The sequence below is a fragment of the Cornus florida genome, unplaced genomic scaffold (genome assembly GCF_030987335.1).
Source record: "Cornus florida cultivar Cherokee Brave unplaced genomic scaffold, ASM3098733v1 CherokeeBrave_3.0.0_Hap2_Chr02, whole genome shotgun sequence".
NCBI classification, from domain to species: domain Eukaryota; kingdom Viridiplantae; phylum Streptophyta; class Magnoliopsida; order Cornales; family Cornaceae; genus Cornus; species Cornus florida.
Genome location: NW_026775572.1, coordinates 102,658,096 through 102,681,197, shown reverse-complemented (window position 1 = coordinate 102,681,197; position 23,102 = coordinate 102,658,096). Strand labels below are relative to the sequence as shown.

Sequence of the window (23,102 nt, the reverse complement as noted above, 5' to 3'; positions counted from 1 at the left end):
ACTCGGACTATGTGTGCGACTTCTTCCCGTGCCGAAGAAGATTGTCGTCTTGCTGCTGAAGACCGCCGTGTCGCAGCTGAGGAACGTCGTTTGGCTCAGGCCGACCGGCGTAAGACTCAGTCTCTCCTCCATTCCATCCTCACCCGTCTTCCCTCTGGACCATAGCTGCTGCGAGTGTTGGACCTTATCTTTTTGTTTCATATGTACATATTTCTCTTGTATCTGTTGTTTTACTTTTGCACTGTAAGAATTTGCTATGTATAGGTTGCTCTAGTAGACATGATCCATGTACAACTCTTTTTGTAATCATGTGAACTCTTTTTAAAATGCAAATTCTCTCTTTTCTGTTAACTTTATGTACATTATTTTTCTGTATTTATGCTTGTATTTTTAATGCTTTTTCTAGTTGTCTCTTTTTGTTTTTCATGATGCTATCTAGGTTGCGCGGTCCAATTCAAGTTTGGGGGTTCTTCTCCCCATGCCTTTTCCTCCCCCTGGGTATTTTTGTTCCTTTTTATTTTTCTGTCATTTTTTGTCTTTAACTTCAACCCATGTGCATAATTTTGGTATCACTATTTTGTAAAGCAATGATAGTATAGCTTGAAACTTGTCGGAGACAAAGCATATGTTTAATACCTTGTGTATAGAAGCAATTGAGAAATTTTTGAAAATAAAGAAATTTGAATTTGAAGTGATCCTGCAAATACAATGTAGTCTGTATAAATGCCTCAATTAGATTCTTGCTGGATTTACACTCTTATAAGCTTCACAATGCACAGATGCACATTGGAAACTTAACTGTGAGGCATGCAACGTGATTTACCTTGATCTTGGCCTAGTTAATCTGATTTGTTGAACCTAATGGATGAATATCTTTGGCATGATATATTTTGATGAAAAAAAAAATAAAAATAAAAAATAAAGATGAGAAAGAAAGAAAATAATGACCAGTTGAAGTTCGTAGCCTTTCCAACTCGAGCTATTAAGCCCTATGGAGTGTCTCTACACTTAACACCCTAAAGCCGTCTGGTTTGGGAGTTGTTGGCCTAACGCTTGCTACATGGGTTTGTTAGAAAGCTTAAAGGACTTAAACATTGCACGGTCATTCAAAAAATGTGTGTAATAAACATGGTTTGTTGGAATTCGTAGCCTTTCCAACTTGAGCTATTAAGCCCTAGGAGTGTCTTTACACTTAGCACCCTAAAGCCGTCTGGTTTGGGAGTTGTTGGCCTAACGCTCGCTACATAGGTTGGTTAGAAAGCTTAAAGGATTTCAACACTGCACAACCATTTTATGTTTCACTTTTGAGTTATAATAAATTCTTAACAGGCAACAAAAGTTGTCTTGAAAATAAAATCATGCCTTAGGGATTTCATGTAAAGGGGAATTCATTGATTTGAAAACTTGTGCCTTGGAATTGGAAAAGAAAGTAAAAGCCGCATGTTGAGAATTCAATTCACTTTCACTAGAGTTTGAGTTATTTCCATTTAAGAGATGACAATTGAATTATTTATATGGACTATGATGTTGATGCATGCATGTTGAAATGGTTTTTGCCATTTTTGTATCAATGCTTCATATATGCAAGGTAGTCTTCCCAATGATCCCGTCTCCAACTCTTTATCTGTTTCAAGTTGTATTTGAGCTATGTTTATGTTTATTTTTGCCATGGTGGATATTTTTGTAATAGCATTCCCATGTTTTTCATGCCATTGAGCTTTGCATTTTGGTTTTGCTAAGGGACTAGCAAAATGTAAGTTTGGGGGTGTGATAAGTGCCGAATACTGTATATTCAAGCGCCTTAAATTACATTAACAAAGTCCATTAATTGATTATCTTATGTAGATTATCTCCATTTGCATGTTTTTGTACATTTTCAGGTTAAATTGCAAAAAGAAGGCAAAAATGATGCCTTGTGGAATTTTGAACAAAAAGGGTGCCAATTCTGAAATTCTAGCAGCAGTAGAACCTGACTTTTGTCGCCATTTTAGACCTAGAAAACTCAAGAACTGGACTTCCATCATAACATGAAAGATTTAGAGCTCTGAATCAGCTTCCCAAATCTTCAAGCAGTTCATCATTCAGAGTTCGGAGCAGAGAGTTATGATCTTCTTACCAGAGGTGCGCAGAACTGCCTGGCAGCACTGAAGTGCTGCCTTTCTCCCCATTTTCGACCAACCAGACTTGAGAATTGGGTCTTCATCAAAAAATGAAGTTTTTAAAGCTCTGAATCAGCTCTCCAAATATTCAAACAGATCATCATTCGGAGTTTGGAGCACAAAGTTATGGTCATTCTTCCACAGTGGGTCAGAGTTGGGCAAGAATTGCATGTTGCTCATTACACTAATTTCGAGTGCTCGAGACCACCCTTCGAGTGCTCGAAATTATGGCAGATTGCACTAGGAAATGGCTCAATTTCAGCCACTTGCACATTGGTTTCCTAAATGCCATCTTCCTTCTTTATGAAGTGGTTGGAGGTGTTCCTTAGAGGAGAGAGAGCCGTGACTTGAGCTTGATAAGAGAGAGGGAGGACCACATAGATGTTATCATTCATTCTTACAAGATTAGAGGAGAGAGAAGAGAGTAAGAAAGAGAGTGTTCTTGAGTGCTATAGTAGAGCTCGAAAATGAAGTTGTATTCTTCATCTTCTTCTTCCATTTTTGTATCAATGGAGAGCTAAACCTCCATCTAGGGAGCTGATGAAGCCTCCTCTTTTGATCATGTTCTAGATTAGGCTATACTTTTGGGGACTATAATGTATAATGTATGGTAGTTTCATAGTCTAAGAGCATATTCCTTCTTGTAATGAATTTCAATGTGTAAATGGTTGATGTAAGTTCATTGTCATATCTTTGATGATTCTTGGATCAATCTTATTGCTTTTATTTTCATAGTGACAATGAAAATATAGACTATGAATGTTTTTTAAGGCATGTTGATTTTAAAACTTGATATTCCATTGCTTAGGTACCTCCTTTGATGGTTTATACTTGATTCCTACCTTCATGTGCTTCACCATTTGATTGAAAGCTTGATGGTCTTTTGCTTGAGATAGTGTATTTGATTCTACACCTTAGTTTAAGTAGTTCAACTGTAGTAGCTTTTGATGGATCATAGGGTGTAGTGTGGATTCATCTTCCTAGTCTTTTCTACTTGTATCTCACTTCTTCAATTTCATTGCAATCTATTGTTTTATGCATTTTAATTTCTTAGTTTAGTGACAAATACACAAACCCTTTATAAATCCCTCATCACTCTAAAATGACTTTAGATACTTAGGTTGCCTTAAGACTAGCGCAGTCCCAGTGGTTCGACTTACCCATCCAATAGCCCTATTTTACAATGATTCGTGCTATTGCGAAGGTTGATGTTTAATTGACCAACCGATCACCCGGTCTTTTTCCTTCATTTCTTTTTCTAAGATTTTACGGATATTTTTTTTCCGTTGTTTTTCCTTTTCTGAGTTCGGTTTTTCGTGTCTTAGTGTCATCTCGAGTGCTTAGAAATGGTTTCTGAGACTCTTTCCTTTCGATTGACAACTTCCTTTAAGGACCGAGTCATTTCCACATTTTTTTTGTTTTTTGACACTATTCATTTTTTCGTTTTTTCCTTATTTCGTCCTCTTCTCGTTTTTCACTTTTATTTGCATAACCTCATTTTTTGTACTCGGATTTGATTCCAGTTTTGCATACGTCCATAATATTTAAATTCCATGACATCTACATTTTCACTTTTGTAGAAAAGCATGCTAAGTGTTTACTTTTCTTGTAAAGGGTATAAGTGCATAACCTTTTAATAATTTTCTAAACTTTTGTGGTTTTTGTGTAATTAATGTAAAGTAATTATTTTTCTTCTTAGGGACCATTTTGCAAATTAATTTGGAAGATATTATCAAAAAGGACCTTTTTCAAATTTTTGAAAAGTGTGACAAGTGTCACACTCTCATTGGTCCACTTGTTGACATTTGCGTAGAAACACTTTGACGCCTTGGATGATGACATGTGGAGGGTGGAGATTCAACCACTTGTTGGCTTAGGATTGGTGCACTTGTTGGCTAGGATGCTTGACAAGTGTAGGCTTGAGATTAAGCCTAGGATGGAGCCTTGGATGAGTGACAAGTGTAGGCTTGGGATTAAGTCTTGCAAATTACTTTTGGGACACTTTGGGATTTTGGTTTTAAGGAGCGGTTTTTGTGCAATTGACCATAGTTGTGTGTGTTGACCATGGTGTAGGAACACATAGTGAGTGGAGGATTTCTATTTCCTCCACTCACCCATTTTTCACCTTATGTCATTTCTTTCTCATCACAAACCTTAGCCTCCATGGATGGAGCTTGAAGCCTTAAGCTTTGACCTTGATTTTTGAGGGCCTTCCACTCACCTTAGACCATAAAGCTTGGAACACTTTTTGTTCCCTTTATCCTCCTCTTCATAACCGTAGAAGGGTTTGCCATTTTGTATTGATTTTGCCTTGGATTCTAGAGAGACACTTTTCTAGTGAGGTAGGGGGTGTTATCATTTATTTTCCAAGTGATTTTATTTGTTCCTATAGTGATATCTAAGTTATATGTTTGTCTTGTATTAAAATGAGAAATAAATGATTAATTGTAACTTGTATGTAATTCACTTTAAACTTGCTAAATGACATGACCATGGCTTGATTCATAACTTATGTTAATTTGAGGTCATTTAGAGTTGTTTTAAAATCTAGAGGGATTAATGAATTAATTTAATTATTTTTTGTTTATATGCTCCCATGACTTAAATCAAGTTTTGAAGTAATTTATATAATAATCAAGACATGTACTACAACATATATTAAATTTGGGGCATTTGGAAAAGAATTGCAAAATTTATTTAATATTTATCTTTTGTGAAAGTTTAATTCACATGGTGATAGCAACCATGAAATCATGATGTAATGTGATATTTGGATATGCCTTGGCATGTTCTCTAACATAGATTAAATTGAGGGCATTTGGAATTGTTTAAAAATCTAGAGGGAATTAATTAATTAGTTTGATTAATTTTGTTTTAAGTGTTTTAATCACTTAACTTGTCATTTGATGTTACATATGTGATGACCATGACATGTCCTTCAATATATACTAAATTGAGGTTATTTGGGGTTAACTTGGAATTTAGAGAATTTAACTATTTATGTTTAATTAAATTCTACTTTATTACTCCATGGATTTAATTGCATTTTGGAAGTTGTTTTTATATTCAAATCATGGATTTGATTTTGGTATATGTTCACTTGATTACTTTTGAGCATTGGATAACATAATTGTTACTTCTATATTCATGAGAATATGTTTTTCCTTATTGAATATATTGTTGCTATGTGTAAGAAATTGCACACTTTGTATTTGACATCTTTCATGCCATAGTAGTTATAGACTTTGAGCATGTATTGTATAAGTTTCCAAAATTGGATTGTGCTTGGTAAATATTTGATATCTTGTATATACATGTTGATATATATACGTTGTTGCATAATTTGTTGATTTTGGAAACTTGGGGATGTCGCTGTTTGGTTACGGCTAGGACTTGGTTCTAGTACGGGGGATTGTCCCTCTATATAGTCTAGTGCGCACATAGGGAGGTTACCCATGGGCTAGTAACCCTAAAGTAATCACATTGTCAGTTTGATCCAGCGTGACATCCAAGTATCCACTTTGGTTTGATTTCGCATTTAAATTCCAAGTTGTTAACTTTGTGAAATTACATCTCATTGTGTTATGTTGAAAGTTCTATTGTCACTTGATAGCATGAATTAAATGATATTGGATTGTAACTTGGTACAAAGATATGCCCATGCATTCCCTACGAGTAAACTTGTTTACTCACCCCTAAGTTAATGGGTGTTTTGCAGGTAAAGAAGCCATAATGTGGATGGACAACCTTAGACTTGCTAGACTACTTGGAGTATTTTTTTGCTACGTTAGAATATGCACATGTTAGCATATCTTGTTCCATTTTGCTTACTATGTCAAAAACTTGTGTTTATTATTCAAGTCATGTAATGTGCACTTAAGTGCACCTTTTGATACTTATTTCGAATGTGTAATAAGTGGCCAAGAGCCAATTTATATTTAGATTCACCTTTATGCATATTTCATGGAAAATTGCTTTTAAAGGAGGCAATTGAGAAACCTAAGGTTTTTAGGTATCATTTTTGCATTGGGAGGTATTTTTAGGTTATGATTTTTCATTTGAGGTCTATTTACTTTATTCGAGGTGTGGCCAAGGGCCAAACACCTTTCCAAATTTCGCATATGCTCTTAGTCTCCATATTTTATGTTTTAGACAAATTCTTGTGAAATGGAGGTTTGGAGGGTCACTTTTTGCATTGAGTGTTTACGGAGGCCGTGAACCATTGGCGCAGGTCTAAATAGATATAATACATTTGCGTGCATGCTCACTTAGGCACAATTCACACCATTTTATGAAATGCACTTCCTTTGGACACTTTTCAACATTTTAATTACAAATCTGATGCAAGGGCATTTTGGGGATTTTACCTTGACAAATAAATTCCATTCTCAACTCCGTCACATAAAAAATGTGATTTTAGGGGGAGTTTCCATTTCGTGTTTTTTTCTGAAAAATGTCATCTAGACCTCAAAAACTTCGTCACAAGTTCATTTTGCTGCTAAAAGAACTATTCTTGGAATTTTTGAGGTTCCAGACCACCCCTCTGCCTCACTTGGCGGCCCCCCGCAGTGTTTTGGCGGGCGCCCGTGAGAATATGCCATGTTTGGCGGGCCCCCGTGGGTCTTTGACGGGCGCCCGTAAACACTGTTCCTACTCTAGACAATTTTTGTCAATGGGCCATATCTCACTCGTTTTAACTCCGAATTGGTCCGTTCTTGAGTCTAAATTGACAACATCAAACAAGATTTCCAATGGTACCAATTAGAGCTTCAGATTCCTCCTGTAGCTCAAGATATTCAAGTTTTAGTAAGGTAGTGTCAGAATTTGGTTCGAACCGGGATAGGCCTTCGACTTCAGAACCTGATATCTTTTCTGTCCGGACTCCGAATCAGGTGATTCTTGAGTCTAACTTCATTAATTTTTCATTTTTTTTTTCCAATGGTACCAGTTTTAGTTTCAGAACTTTCTCCTAGTTCAAGATATCCTTGTTTTAGCGAGAGGGTGTCGGATTTGCTTTGAACCGGGATATGGTTCATCTAGGATTTCACTTCCTTTGGCCTTGGTACTTGATGTGAAGTTACCAAAGGATGTTTTAGGATGTTTTAGATCTAATTTGACTTGTTGAAAGTTAAATTCCTTCCTCTTGGGGTAAAATGATCATTTTACCCCTGGCTCTTCTCTTGTAGGGTCTTGATGCCCTTCTCAACATTTTGTTTCTATTGAGTTTCGAAACTTTTTAAGAGTCCATTCCTGTGCCCTAGGGATGACGTACATCTCTAAGGACTTGTCTTTCTCTTGCTTCCGCACTTTATTCATTTGAATTCCGTGACTTCATAGGGAGTCATCATGGTGCCTAGGGATGACGTACATCTCTTGAGGCCATTTTGCTTCTTTTGCTTCCGCATCTTGGATCCAGTTTGGGTCATCACAGGACACACTGGGTTGAAAAATCCAGGGTCGTCACAGGTGGTATCAGAGCTCCTAGGTTTGAATACCTTGGACGATGGGTTTTGGGTGCATATCATACTTATGTTGCCATGTTCTATATATTTATATACTTCATGATAACATTTTTTGGTTTGATAATATGTTTATGTGCTTACGTGCTACATGTGGTATGCCATTTGTTTAGCATGATTTATTTCTATTGTAAAGAGCAAGACATATGATGTATTCTAGATTTGATTTGTATATGCATAATTGTTTGTATATTTGACATGACTTGGGATTAGTTATGGGATGTTTGAGTCAAGGTTGGGTTGTTCGGTGAGTTGGCACTTAGTGCAATATTTGGTGTGTTTTGGCTTTGTTTAGGCACTCGTCTTAGATGTTGTTAGCAATTGTTAGTTTGGTTTCATGGTAGTTTAGGTCGTTGTTGACCTAGCGTTGGCTTTGGATAGGTGGATGGTCACCTTTTGTTTAGGCTCTCATGGGGTGAGCCATTAGGCGTAGCCGTAGTGCGGGATTTGTTGGTTTTGGGCCATGATGAAGTTATGGACCTCTTAGGATCCTTGGTTGTTTAGGAAGATTCCTCTGAGATTGCAATTTTCGTGGGCGAGTACGTTTGTGGGCAGGTGCATGGCATTGTCATGCTACCGTACTAGCTAGCTACAAGTGCAGTTTGGATGGAATCAGTGTTGGTTTTGTTGTGATAAGCATTGTCCTTTTGAACAATGATGATGATGTTTATTTTGGAGATCAGTCATAGTGATTAATTTGGTTGTTGTTGGTATGGCTATAGTTGCCCTTTTCTTTGAGTTCTCCTTATGTGATGATGCTTTTGTGGTCTAGTCAATTAATCAATGTTTTGGGTTAGTGAGAGCATTGCATTGTTAGTGTCACTCATAGTGTCACCTTTGGATTTAGAGATGGATTGTTAGAGTCTTACCATTGTGGTGAGGGATCACGTTTGTTTTGAGACAGGTTGTTATCATATTGGTTTTTGGAGTCAGATTATAGCTAGGACTTATTTTCCTTTTACCTAGACATTCTAGGACACGATGTCCATAGGGTTCATTATTGCATCATTTTTATCTTTTGTAGTTTCGTTTACTACCATGTTAGTAGTATAAATTATGATATTGTGATGCATGAGTAGGTGGAAATGTGTCCACATTGCTTTCTTGTTGTGTGGCATTAGCATGCCTTATTTATATGCTTAGAGATGCCATGTTGTTACTGTACTTTAGTGACATGATTTTGTGCTTACATGGAGACGTGCTGCATGTGACCTTGATTTTATCTATGTGAGTAGATCTACCTTCTTGGTATTTACATTTCCTTGTTATTTGCATGACTTGCATGTTTAGTTCTTCCTTATGTTCCCCTTTCGTACTCGTTGTGTTGGCATTTGTGGGAGAGTAGGGTTTCTTCTCTTTTCTTGGTTCGAGTAAGGGACTTCACAAGGAGTGAGTCTCTTCTCTTCATTGCGTTGTACATAGCCTTGGGGTTGGCTGGTCCGTGGGGATCACCATTGTTGTCTTGAGTCCTTGGTGAGTATTTGGTTGATTTTGGTTGACTTAATTCCATGTAGGGGGTGAAGTCTTTGACCTTGTTGTCTTTCATTTTAGAGATGGAGTCGTGGTGTAGCCCTTCTTAGGACTGGTGGTTCCCTTTATTCCGTGTCTTCCCTCGGGGAGTTTTTGCTGTGGTTGTTGACGAGTTGTGGTGCTCAGAGTGAGTGGATTGGTGTGAGATCATTTTTTAGGGACTTGTGTCCATATCATTGAGGATTTGTTTGATTCGTGAGGTGAGCTCGATGCTCTTTTGAGTATGCCTTTTGGAGACTTGTTTCAGTTTTGGAAATCTTGATGTGGTTGACTCTTAGGAAGAGTTTTGAAGGATCGTTGTTGGATATGGCTTGTTTGTGGAGTCGTCTCATCCTGGTTGTGACTAGGTATAGTTTTGAGGAATCATAGTTCCAGTGATTGTTTATGGATGGAAATTGAGGAATTTTGACTTAACTTGGTGTTGCTAAGTACGGTTTTAAGAGACTCATTTTGTGATTTTGATTGTTGTTAGAATTTTGATATGTGTGCCACTTGGTGGACTTGTGTTTCGAGGATCAAGTTATCCATGATAGGGATGTGAATCCAATGTTTGACTTCGGTGTAGTTTTGTAGTTGATCTGTTTCAGGGAGATATGTAGGACTTTCGATGAAATGTCTTGTAATGAGATTCATTTTGGTTTCTGGATGTTTTAACTTGTTTTTCAGGATTGGGACTCTTGATTGATGTTGTTATGGAAGTATTTTGAAACATCGGAGTTGTCAGCTTAGTTGTATTGAGGATTTAAGGCCTTAAGCGTAGCGGTACCTATGGCATTGTTGTCAGAGTTTGGGATTGGCTAAGATGGTCCGGTCGGACATCTTTGGACCATATCTCAACTCTCAAAAAATGTCTGGCCTCTGTGGTGCTTTTGGTACTGATCATTTTTGGTATTGATGTCATTTGTATCGAGAGGTTTCATGGGTAGACCTAGTGGGGGCAGGTTATGAATTAGTGCCTTATACTATCATGCTACCGTATAGAGTTGTGTGTTGTGGGCGAGTGCTAGTTGTCGTCGATGCTACCTTACTGACAAGTAAGTGTGGGCGGGCACTAGGTACTGTCATTGCTACCACACATTTGAATACGTCGTGGGCGGGTTCTGGTCGCTATTCGTACTATCGCGTCGTCTTTGTTCAGTACCCTGATTTGATACGTGGTCATTTTGGAGTCTTTTTTAGTGGATGTTTTTGGATCCGCATGATGGTTCAGTAGGAGGGATGATTTTGGTTATGGTCTTCTATTCCTTTATTTAACTTTGAGTTCTGTGTGTGACCTTTGACTTGTCGTGTGGCTGTGAGGTCACTCTTCTTTTGAAGAGGTTTTCCTGTCGTGAGCACGTGGGTGCGAATGACATTGGGTTGCATGTTGTCTTTCAATTTTGGGATTTTGGGATTTGTTTTCGTAGCATGTTGTGTGGGATACTCGGAGATGTACTTCGTAGTTATCCTGGTTTCGCCTTTTGTTTTATTGGGGCTGGATTTCGGGGACGAAATCCCTTTAAGGTGGGAAGGTTGTAACGACCCGGTCTTTTTCCTTCATTTCTTTTTCTCAGATTTTACGGATATTTTTATACCGTTGTTTTTCCTATTCTGAGTTCGGTTTTTCGTCTCTTAGTATCGTCTCCAGTGCTCGAAAATGATTTCTGAGACTCTTTCCTTTGGATTGACAACTTCCTTTGAGGACCGAGTCATTTCCACATTTTTTTTATTTTTTAACACTATTCATTTTTTCGTCTTTTCCTTATTTCGTCCTCTTCTCATTTTTCACTTTTACTTGCATAACCTCATTTTTTGTGCTCGGATTTGATTCCGATTTTGTATACGTCCATGATATTTAAATTCCATGACATCTACATTTTCACTTTTGTAGAAAAGCATGCTAAGTGTTTATTTTTCTTGTAAAGGGTATAAGTACATAACCTTTTTGTAATTTTCTAAACTTTTAGGGTTTTGTGTAATTACTAAAAAGTAATTATTTTTCTTCTTATGGACCATTTTGCAAATTAATTTGGAAGAAATTTTCAAGAAGGACCTTTTTGTAATTTTTGAAAAGTGTGACAAGTGTCACACTCTCATTGGTTCACTTGTTGACATTTGTGTACAAACACTTCGATGCCTTGGATGATGACATGTGGAGGGTGGAGATTCAACCACTTGTTGGCTTAGGATTGGTGCACTTGTTGGCTAGGATGCTTGACAAGTGTAGGTTAGAGATTAAGCCTAGGATGGAGCCTTGGATGAGTGACAAGTGTAGGCTTGGGATTAAGTCCTGCAAATTACTTTTGGGACACTTTGGGATTTTGGTTTTAAGGAGCAGTTTTTGTGCAATTGACCATAGTTGTGTGTGTTGACCATGGTGTAGGAACACATAGTGAGTGGAGGATTTCTATTTTCTCCACTCACCCATTTTTCACCTTATGTCATTTCTTTCTCATCACAAACCCTAGCCTCCATGGATGGAGCTTGAAGCCTTAAGCTTTGACCTTGATTTTTGAGGGCCTTCCACTCACCTTAGACCATGAAGCTTAGAACACTTTTTGTTCCCTTCATCCTCCTCTTCATAACCTTAGAAGGGTTTGCCATTTTGTGTTGATTTTGCCTTGGATTCTAGAGAGACACTTCTCTAGCGAGGTAGTGGGTGTTATCATTTATCTTCCAAGTGATTTTATTTGTTTCTATAGTGATATCTAAGTTATATGTTTGTCTTGTATTAAAATGAGAAATAAATGATTAATTGTAACTTGTATGTAATTCACTTTAAACTTGATAAATGACATGACCATGGCTTGATTCATAACTTTTGTTAATTTGAGGTCATTTAGAGTTATTTTAAAATCTAGAGGGATTAATGAATTAATTTAATTAATTTTTCTTTATATGCTCCCATGACTTAAATCAAGTTTTGAAGTGATTTATATAATAATCAAGACATGTACTACAACGTATATTAAATTTGGGGCATTTGGATAAGAATTGCAAAATTTATTTAATATTTATCTTTTGTAAAAGTTTAATTAACATGGTGATAGCAAGCATGAAATCATGATGTAATGTGATATTTTGATAGGCCTTGGCATGTTCTCTAACATAGATTAAATTGAGGGCATTTGGAATTGTTTAAAAATCTAGAGGGAATTAATTAATTAGTTTGATTAATTTTGTTTTAAGTGTTTTAATCACTTAACTTGTCATTTGATGTTATATATGTGATGACCATGACATGTCTTTCAATATATATTAAATTGAGGTTATTTGGGGTTAACTTGGAATTTAGAGAATTTAACTATTTATATTTAATTAAATTCTACTTTATTACTCCATGGATTTAATTGCATTTTGGAAGTTGTTTTTATATTCAAATCATGGATTTGATTTTGGTGTATGTTCACTTGATTACTTTTGAGCATTGGATAACATAATTGTTACTTCTCTATTCATGAGAATATGTTTTTCCTTATTGAATATATTGTTGCTATGTGTAAGGAATTGCACACTTTGTATTTGACATCTTTCATGCCATAGTAGTTGTAGACTTTGAGCATGTATTGTTAAAGTTTCCAAAATTGAATTGTGCTAGGTAAATAGTTGATATCTTGTATATACATGTTGATATATATACGTTGTTGCACAATTTGTTGATTTTGGAAACTTGGGGATGTCGTTGTTTGGCTACGGCTAGGACTTGGTTCAAGTACGGGGGATTGTCCCTCTATATAGTCTAGTGCGCACATAAGGAGGTTATCCATGGGCTAGTAACCCTAAAGTAATCACATTGTCGGTTTGATCCAGCGTGATGTTGAAGTATCCACTTTGGTTTGATTTCGCATTTAAATTCCAAGTTGTTAACTTTGTGAAATTACATCTCATTATGTTATGTTGAAAGTTCTATTGTCACTCGATAGCATGAATTAAATGATATTGGATTGTAACTTGGTTCAAAGATAAGCCCATGCATTCCATACGAGTAAACTTGTTTACTCACCCTAAGTTAATAGGTGTTTTGCAGGTAAAGAAGCCATAATGTGGGATGCACAATAATCTTAGACTTGCTAGACTACTTGGAGTATTTTTTTGCTATGTTAGAATATGCACATTTTAGCATATCTTGTTCCATTTTGCTTACTATGTCAAAAACTTGTGTTTATTGTTCAAGTCATGTAATGTGCACTTAAGTGCACCTTTTGATACTTATTTTGAATGTGTAATAAGTGGCCAAGAGCCAATTTATATTTAGATTCACCTTTATGCATATTTCATGGAAAATTGCTTTTAAAGGGGACAATTGAGAAACCTAAGGTTTTTAGGTATCATTTTTGCATTGGGAGGTATTTTTAGGTTATGAGTTTTCATTTGAGGTCTATTTACTTTATTTGAGGTGTGGCCAAGGGCCAAACACCTTTCCAAATTTCGCATATGCTCTTAGTCTCCATATTTTATGTTTTAGACAAATTCTTGTGAAATGGAGGTTTGGAGGGTCACTTTTTGCATTGAGTGTTTACGGAGGCCGTGAACCATTGGTGCATGTCTAAATCGATATAATACATTTGCGTGCATGCTCACTTAGGCACAATTCACACCATTTTATGAAATGCACTTCCTTTGGACACTTTTCAACATTTTAATTACAAATCTGATGCAAGGGCATTTTGGAAATTTTACCTTGACAAATAAATTCCATTCTCAACTCTGTCTCATAAAAAATGTGATTTTAGGGGGAGTTTCCTTTTCGTGTTTTTCCTAAAAATGTCATCTAAACCTTGAAAACTTCGTAACAAGTTAATTTTGCTGCAATTTTTGAGGTTCCAGACCACCTCTCTGCCTCACTTGGCGGGCCCTTGCAGTGTTCTGGCGGGCACCCACGAGAATCTGCCATGTTTGGTGGGCCCCCGCGGGTCTTTGGCTGGGGCCCGCGAACACTGTTCCTGCTCCAGACAATTTTTTTCAACGGGCCATATCTCACTCGTTTTAACTCCGAATTGGTCCGTTCTTGAGTCTAAATTAACTGCGTCGAAATGAGATTTCCAATGGTACCAATTAGAGGTTCATATTCCTCTTGTAACTCAAGATATTCAAGTTTTAGTATGGTAGTGTCAGAATTTGGTTCGAACCGGGATAGGCCTTCGACTTCAGAACTTGATATCTTTTCTGTCCGGACTCCGAATTAAGTGATTCTTGAGTCTAACTTCATTAATTTTTCATTTTGTTTCCAATGGTACCAGTTTTAGTTTCAAAAATTTCTCTTAGCTCAAGATATCCTTGTTTTAGTAAGAGGGTGTCGGATTTGCTTTGAACCGGGATGGGGTTCATCTGGGATTTTACTTCCTTTGGCCTTGGTACTTGATGTGAAGTTACCAAAGGATGTTTTAGGATGTTTTAGATCTAATTTGACTTGTTGAAAGTTAAATTCCTTCCTCTTTGGGTAAAATGACCATTTTACCCCTGGCTCTTCTCTTGTAGGGTCTTGATGCCCTTCTCAACATTTTGTTTCCATTAAGTCTCGAAACTCTTTGAGAGTTCATTCTTATGCCCTAGGGATGACGTACATCTCTAAGGACTTGTCTTTGTCTTGCTTCCGCACTTTATTCATTTAAATTCTGTGACTTCATAGGGAGTTATCGTGGTGCCTTGGGATGACGTACATCTCTTGAGGCCATTTTGCTTCTTTTGCTTTCGTATCTTGGATCCAGTTCTGGTCATCACAGGACACACTGGGTTAAAAAATCTAGGGTCGTCACAATTGGTCAAACCGAATGGCATCACCAGAAACTCATAATGGCCATACCGTGTGTGAAAAGCAGTCTTGGATATATCCTCATCCTTAACCCTTAATTGATAATAACCTGATCTCAAATCAATCTTTGAAAAGCATGTTGCTCCCTTCAACTGATCAAATAAGTCATCAATCCTGGGCAAGGGATACCTGTTCTTGATCGTAGCATAATTTAACTTGCGATAATCGATGCAAAGTCTCAAAGACCCATCCTTCTTCTTCGCAAAAAGAACCGGTGCTCCCCATGGTGAAGTACTAGAATGAATAAAGCCCTTAGCTTTCAAATCATTCAACTGACTTTTTAGCTCATCAAGCTCTGCCGGTGCTATACGGTATGATACCATAGAGATGGGCGCTGTACCAGGAATGACATCAATGGCAAAAATAACTTCCCTTAGAGGAGGTAACTCTATCAGTTCCTCTGGAAATACATCAACAAAATCCTCAACAACTGTCGGAAGAACACGACCCAAACTGCTATTCTCGTCAACTAGCAAACTAGCCAAGTAAGATCTGTGGTGACTCGAGTCACCAATACTGAAAACCATTACCTGGTGGGAATCACTCCGATCTCCCACAAAATGGAAACAATCCCCCTTGGGAGTGCAAACGGATACCCTCCCGCGGAAGTAATCAATCTTAGCCCAAACGAATGACAACTAATCCATCCCAAGAATGAAGTCAAAGCCTATCATGTCAAGAACAACAAAATCAAACTCTAAGGTCTGCCCAGCTATCTCAATAGCACAACCCCGACAAACACGATCCAAAGACACTGGACCCCCAACTGGTGTGTCAACACAAAGAAGACTGTCCCAAAATGTGACCTCCAGACCCAATGAATGTGTAAATGATACAGAAATGATAGAATATGATGCACCTGTGTCAACAAGAACCCGTGCCTAAGAACTGAAAACTGGAAAGATACCTCGAACTGAAGAGGTGCCTGCGGAAGCATCCGCTTGTGGAAGAGCGTAGGCTCATCCCTGAGCCCTGATGTGTAGAAATAGTAGGTGTAGCACCCCTGACTGGATAAGTGCCAACTGGCGCCACTGGCTATGGTGCCTGAGGAACTCTGAAACCAGACTGAACCACTGCAGACTATGCTGGTACCATCTGTGAATCTGTGCCACTACGTAACTTATTCAATAACCTTGGACAATCCTTCTTAAGATAACCTGGTCGCTTGTAATAGAAGCAAGCTCCCTGCCCTGTTTTCATAGAAATTGAAGTCTGACTGGCCCATGCTCGAAGCTGTGGGCAGTGAGGCTTGATGTGCCCCGATTGCTGACAATGGTAACAAACCACTCCCTGGGTTGATCCCGATGATATAGGAACTGTTGGTGCACAATGATTCTGCTGCGATGCCCCCTGTGAGTGAGTATTATTCCCTGCACTGGCCTTCTTCCACTAACTCCCGGAAGATGATGGATTGTCTCCGCGAGGCTGTGTATGTGAACCCCTAATTCGTAACAAATCCCGTTCCTCTGCTTCAGCTAACATAGCCCTCTAGACCACTTCTTTGCAAGTCCTTAAATCAAGAATTGAGACCCGTGGCCTGATGTCAAGATGTAACCCATCCTGAAACTTCATTGCCTTGGCCTCGTCTGTTGCTACCATATCCTCGGCATAACGAGAGAGAGAAGTAAATCATGTCTCATACTCAATGACACTCATAGTGCCCTGATAGAGACCTGCGAACTGTGTCCTCATCTCCCGCCTCATAGCCCTAAGAAAGAAGGGCTCGAAGAACAAATCTCTGAACTCGTTCCAAGTCATCAACTCAACGTTGTGGACATTAGTCATAGACCTCCACCAAATATCTGCATCTCCCATGAACATAGAGGTTGTCAAAGAAATCCTCAACCTGTCTGTAGGTACCGCCATACTGTCCATCTTGTGAACTATAAGGTCCAACCAAGCTTCTGAGACTAACGGATCTGAACTCCCTACAAATGGATCAATTTTGACCCTCTGTAGTCGCATAAAGTACTCTAGTGCCTCATTGACTATCGGTGCCGGTGCTGGTGCAGGAAACTGTATCCCCGCCACCTGCCTGCATATCAACTCCTGTAAGGATTCAGCGATCCCCTGATTGATTTCCTGAGCAAGCCACTCTTCGTAAGTCGGTGCCCGTGGCAGATTAACATTTACGCCACGAACTGGATTCCTGGGCCTCCCCAGAGCCCTCGTGAACTCGGTGTCGGCCACCTGCTCCTCAGTGCCCTGACGTAGAGACTCTCCACGTGTGATAACCATGGTGCTAAATGTACACACGGAAAGAGCTCAACAATAACATAAGTTATTATGATCGAGTGCAACTCACGTTATGAACGTACGAAATACAAAGCAAGACAAGGTATGCAATATACAGTCATGATAAAGCAATTAAGGAAAGCCGTGTAAATAGTTAAACACATAAAAAAATAAGCATACATGTCAAACAAAGATACTCTTAACCACATAGGCACATAAGCATAAAGATATTTCATACTACCAAACGTGTTATCAAGAAACACATAAACATGTTATAATGCCGAAACATGTTATCAAAGGCATGTGACTATATATCAAAGTAGATAAAAAAAAAAAAACATGATATGCAGCCAAAACCCGTTTTCCTAAGGTATTCAAACCTAGGAGCTCTGATACCAATTGTGACGGCCCAAGTTTTTCAACCTGGTGCGTCAGTGATGACCCGAAAGTTGACCCGATAACGGATCTGAAATGTGGAAGCAAAAGATGAAACCATAGTCCGTTAAGATAAAAAAACCATCTCTAAGACATCAATGTGATATTCCATTAGGTTATGGAAGTTAAAGTGAGCAAAAGAGGAAACTAGAGTTAAAACGGGCAAAATTCGTCAATAAAGGGCCAAATGGTCAATTCACAATTAAAAGGAGAAAATTGACTCTAAATAAGTCAAACAAGGTGAATACAACCTAATCTAATCATTTCACAATATTCCAAGAGGGTCTAAGAACATTGGCCAAGAATCCCGTAAAATGCCCTTTTCCAGTTTAAGCAAAAACTGACACTATCTCATGAAAACATGAATAACTCTCATAGTGATTGGAATATGAGAATGGAATTGGTACCATTGGAAGGCTGACTCAAAATCCATAAATTTAGGCTCAAGAATCACCCCATTTGGATAAGCAATGAAGGAGATATGGCCATTCAAAGTCGGAATAGTAGTGCTAAAACTGAATTGAAGAAGCTGGAGTATGAAAGCTATTTAGGTTGACTGAAATGGAGTTTCAATCGACCAAAATAACCAAAAATTTTGTTGAAAACATGAATTTAAGTGCTGGTTGTTTTGGTAGACCAAAATAAAGTTTCGGTCGACCGAAATAAGCCTTGAACAATAGAATTGGCTATTGGAATGATGAATTACTGTACGTTAATGATTCCATTTGCCATTGGTTGACCGAAATGAAACACCCCGAAATGCTACTAGAAATTTGCTAAGTGCCAAAGGTGTTAAGATTCAACCTATACTTTGAAACCCATGATGAATTGGTTCAAAATGAATGTTGAAAACTAATTTTTCAATGAGATTTGAGTATGTGAACATGTCAACAACTTTGATATGAATATTTGAATGTAAAACAATGGCCCATGGCCTCATACATATCAATTACAAGATTTTCATATGTCAAACCTCCAAAATTAGTTCAAATACATTTTGAAGCAAAAGTTTGATACCAAAAGAGTACGAGTATAAAAGTACAAATGCTTGGCCCTTAGCCTCTTTACATATATGCCTATAATGTCAAAAGTAGATATTAAAGTATCATTGCACATCAAGAAAGCTACATAAACTTCTAAAGTACCATACATCCATGGTATACAAAATGTGACATCAAAAGAAAGGCATGTTAAACACTTGTATGTCAACACACAAAAATGCTTCAAATAGCTCATAAGACTCTAAGGATGATGAGCATCCAAGAACATAGTCTCTTTACATAGAAACAACCCAAACCACTAGGGTGAGTAATCAAGTTACTCATAGGAAGAAGCATAAACGTATACCCTAAAGTTTCAATATCATTGTAAGATCAATATAGACGAATACAGGGGATCATTCCACTTAACGTCTATGTTCAAGGTGTTCTAAGGGATCATCTTAAGCTAACTTAAATGATTCTTTAACAACATATAATAACATCAACGTACTTAACAACATCAATTCGCCAATAACAAGAATTATAAGTTACAATTAAACATTGGTTGTCGACTTGGAATTTAATGCGAAATCAATTAGTGAAAGACTTGGACATCATGTCTCGGACTAAACCAAGATCAAAATGTTTATTCCGGGTATTAACCCGCTGGGAAGACCACCCTAGTGCGCACTATCTCAATTGGGGAGAACTCATACCTCCCACACTAAAGCCAAACTTTAGCCATGTCATTGTAACAATGTCCCAAGAGAATCCAAAATCATAATCAAGTTCAAATCTCATACACTACAATTAAGGTATATAAACCACCTTCCATGCACAAGTATTTTGAAACCACACAAACCATGTCTTAGGGTTCTAAGTCTAAAATGGCATACGAAATGACAAGTTCTCATCATGATATTATGCACAATATAATACCACCAACTTGTCAATTTTAAATCATGTCTCAACAATAAGCTTTATATTCTAAATCTCAACATTATAGTAATAAGCTCCTAAGGTAACTATAATTAGTAATCCACAAGAATATAGAATTATTATCTTAACAAATATAGCAATTCAAGTCAATGGAAATATAAGAATTTAGCATACTACTAAAGAATATAATCCTTCTACACATGGTTTATACATATCATACATGCTTAAATCAATAAACCCTAAGGCAAGATGTGAGGGTTTCCTATGATATGCAAGACTATCATATTAAAAGCATGTATACAATATATATTAAATCCCAAGGATTATAAAACACTTAAAATATAAACATACTACCACCCCTACCTCAATAGAGAATTGAATCTCTATAATCTAAGCAACCAAGCTCTAAATGGAAAACAAGTTTAGGGTTAATGAAGATAATAGTGAGAGGAAACTTTTCTCTCCCAAGGTTTATGGTCTAAGGTGAATGGAAAGAAGCCAAAATGAAGAAGAAATGTATTAACCAAGCTTTTCTCCAATGGTGTCTTTGTTAGGGTTTTGAAGAACAAGTGAAAATGAAGAGGATGAAGGTAAATTTGGTGAGTGGAGGGTCTAGTAATCCTCCACTCACTATGTGCTCTTACACTAACTCTCACACACACATAATGCAAGACTAAACCATGAGCCTACACTTGTCACTAATCCAATGCTCCTTCCTAGGCTTAATCTTAAGCCTACACTTGTTAACAATCAGAGCCAACATATGCACTAATCCTAGGCCAACAAGTGGGTGAATCTCCACCCTCCAAATGTCAAGAGGTCATGCAAGGAAAAATGATAAATGGGAAAAAGACGAAATAGGGAAAGGACAAAATAGGAAAAAGACGAAAAAAAAAGAAAAGAAAATCACCGAAAATGGAAAAAGGAGGAAAAAGACCCGGTCATTACAGAAATGCTATAATTAGAATGACAGAAAAGAAAGGGAAAAAAAAAGTATATATGGCAATAATGAGTGAAAATAAATGAAATAACTTTATATGAGTAGAAGTGAAAATAAGAAATTTCTAATTAATAATTTATACAGAACGAAGTGAAAATATGTAAGCTTTTCCTTCAAATTCCCTTTTTTATTTCCTCCAACACCTGAATCCAGATACATACAAAATAAAAAAGAAAAAAAGCTTGCTTCCTACAGACTCTAAAAGCATTACGTATGTACAGAACGAATGCTTAATTTTCCATAAACTATTTGAAGTGTTCAACTGTCATGTTTATATCGTTTTCCAGAAGATCTTTGTCGAATTCCTTGAGATTCTGCAGTTTAGAACAAAATCTTTTTTAAAAATTTAAAAGAATGGAAATTGCACATGATTTAATATTTTATGTTAGCTTGCACATGATTACTATAGCTTTGATTGTGTTTGCTTTCACATGATTACTATCACATTATGTTGATTTCCACACATAATAAACAAACTCATTGAACTTTCTTTCCTCTACTTTGTTCTTAGCAAAATGTTTGTGTTTGATTCATAAATGATAATCTTGTTCTTTCCCTTTTTTATTATCATTCTAAATTTGAGACTTATGTGATGTAGCTACTTCCTTGGATTTTGTACAGTGAGGTGGTTTTTTGACAAGTGCAAACTGAAACTCAAGTGCTAGAAGGTTTATCAATTTTTCAACAGAAGTGTTAGGAAATTGATGATTTTCTTGACAAATGGATTTACTTTCTGTTTTGGAACATTGATAAATGTTGAATTGTTTTGTCACATTGATAAATGATGAATTATAAAATGTTTTAACTCTTTTGATATGTTTAATGGGATATGTTTTTTGAATTGAATTATAACTGAAAGTGATGTGAATTACAGGTTGTGGATGACTGATTAACTAGCATTAATTAAGGGTGCTTTATATATATATATATATATATATATATATATATATATATATATATTTTATTTACGGGGAGCTTGAAACCCTGTAAATAAAAGGTCGTATTAGTGAAAATCCCTGTAAATAACTTTTCTACGACATACATGGCACCTTGTTAGAATGGTTTGTATTTTTTACGAGTAATTAAAATTCACCGTAGATAACTTTTCTATGGCATGTGTCAGTGTCTCATGAGATTATTTACGGGTAATTAATATTCGCCGTAGAAAACGTTTTTACAGCAGTTACAATTCGCCGTAGAAAACTTTTCCATGGTATGCGTCGGTACCTCGTAAATTAATTATTAAAGGGAAAATATCCATGTTGTAAATAAATTTAATATATAAACAAAATTATTTTCTACTGCGAATCTATTATTTTTCTACAAGATAGATTTTTTCCCGTAAAAAAAAAAATGAGTATTTACAGAACCCTCATACAAGAGGGCCTAGAATGAGCCGTGAATAAGTTTCCACGGCGTTTTTGGCTCCTCGTAAAAGCCTTTTTTCTTGTAGTGAATACTCCTTGTATGCTTTGTGGATACCATTTAGGAGTAAATTTTTCAAAAGATTGATATCGTGTTTTCATTTGTGGTCCACATCATCCTGATTTTGTGATTGTTTTAAGATTCACTCTAGGATTCTACACTAGCATTTGTAGGGTAATGCTTTGTTGACTATTGATTTGGTTATATCCCAATTGAGCAAGTAGTGTATTAAAAGCTTTCATTCTTGACAAAGGTGGATAGCAAACCCTTTTCACTAAGTAACTGGGATTCTAGCCTTATTAAGCATTGAATTTCTCGCGCCGAAAGGTGGAGGGCCCAAACTCTAGGTAAAAAATAAATAAATAAATTAATAATTGAAAATTTACAAAAGCAAATTGGTGTGCATCCTGTCAAGACCCCAAATTACACTATAAATTGTGATAAAGTGTGGCCAAGTTTGAATTTATAGAATGCCACTACTACTACTAACTATTAAAGTAGCTGGAGTAAGTGGGGATCGTCCCAAGGGATTGGAAGCGTGTTATGGAATCAATTTGTTGGATCAGTAGGTTGAATGATCAAAAGATGGTTTGTTGGTTGAATTACACTACAAGTTAAACTAAATAAATGCAATGTAAAACAACTAAAACAAATGAGGTGTACAGAATATGAGAGAGGAATCTTAGGTCATAGAGTTCACCACTAAGCATTACCTTCCTAGACATTCAATATTTGATGGATTAGGGGGATTGTGTGTTGTAAATGAAAGTGTGTACCATTAATTGAAATATTAGCATGGATGGCCAAGTAAGCATGCATTGTCTAGTTAATCTAATGAATAGCACGACATATTAAATTAAGCCATTAATCCTTCTATAAGCCCACAATCAACGCACACTCAACAAATTAGAGAAATATAGCACTTGCATTCATAAGCATAGAACATCAAACAGTAAGACTGAATTGTCCACCTATCTAAGAAAGTAAAGCAATTACACTACAACTAAGCTAGTGACATGAAAATTAACTAACTAAACTAAGGAGGTGGCATAATCCATCAAGAAATAAGTATAAACCATCAAATAAACT

At 36.9% G+C, this 23,102-nt stretch overlaps 1 long non-coding RNA gene across 1 annotated transcript in view; it reads left to right on the top strand.

Moving 5' to 3' along the window:
- LOC132295514 (uncharacterized) overlaps window positions 1-21,370 on the top strand; it is a 69,728-nt gene extending 48,358 nt beyond the window's left edge. The window contains exon 5 of the long non-coding RNA XR_009478516.1: window positions 21,187-21,370. This is a non-coding gene — a long non-coding RNA (uncharacterized LOC132295514). The remainder of the gene's footprint in view (window positions 1-21,186) is intronic.
- The last annotated feature ends 1,732 nt before the right edge of the window (window positions 21,371-23,102 follow it).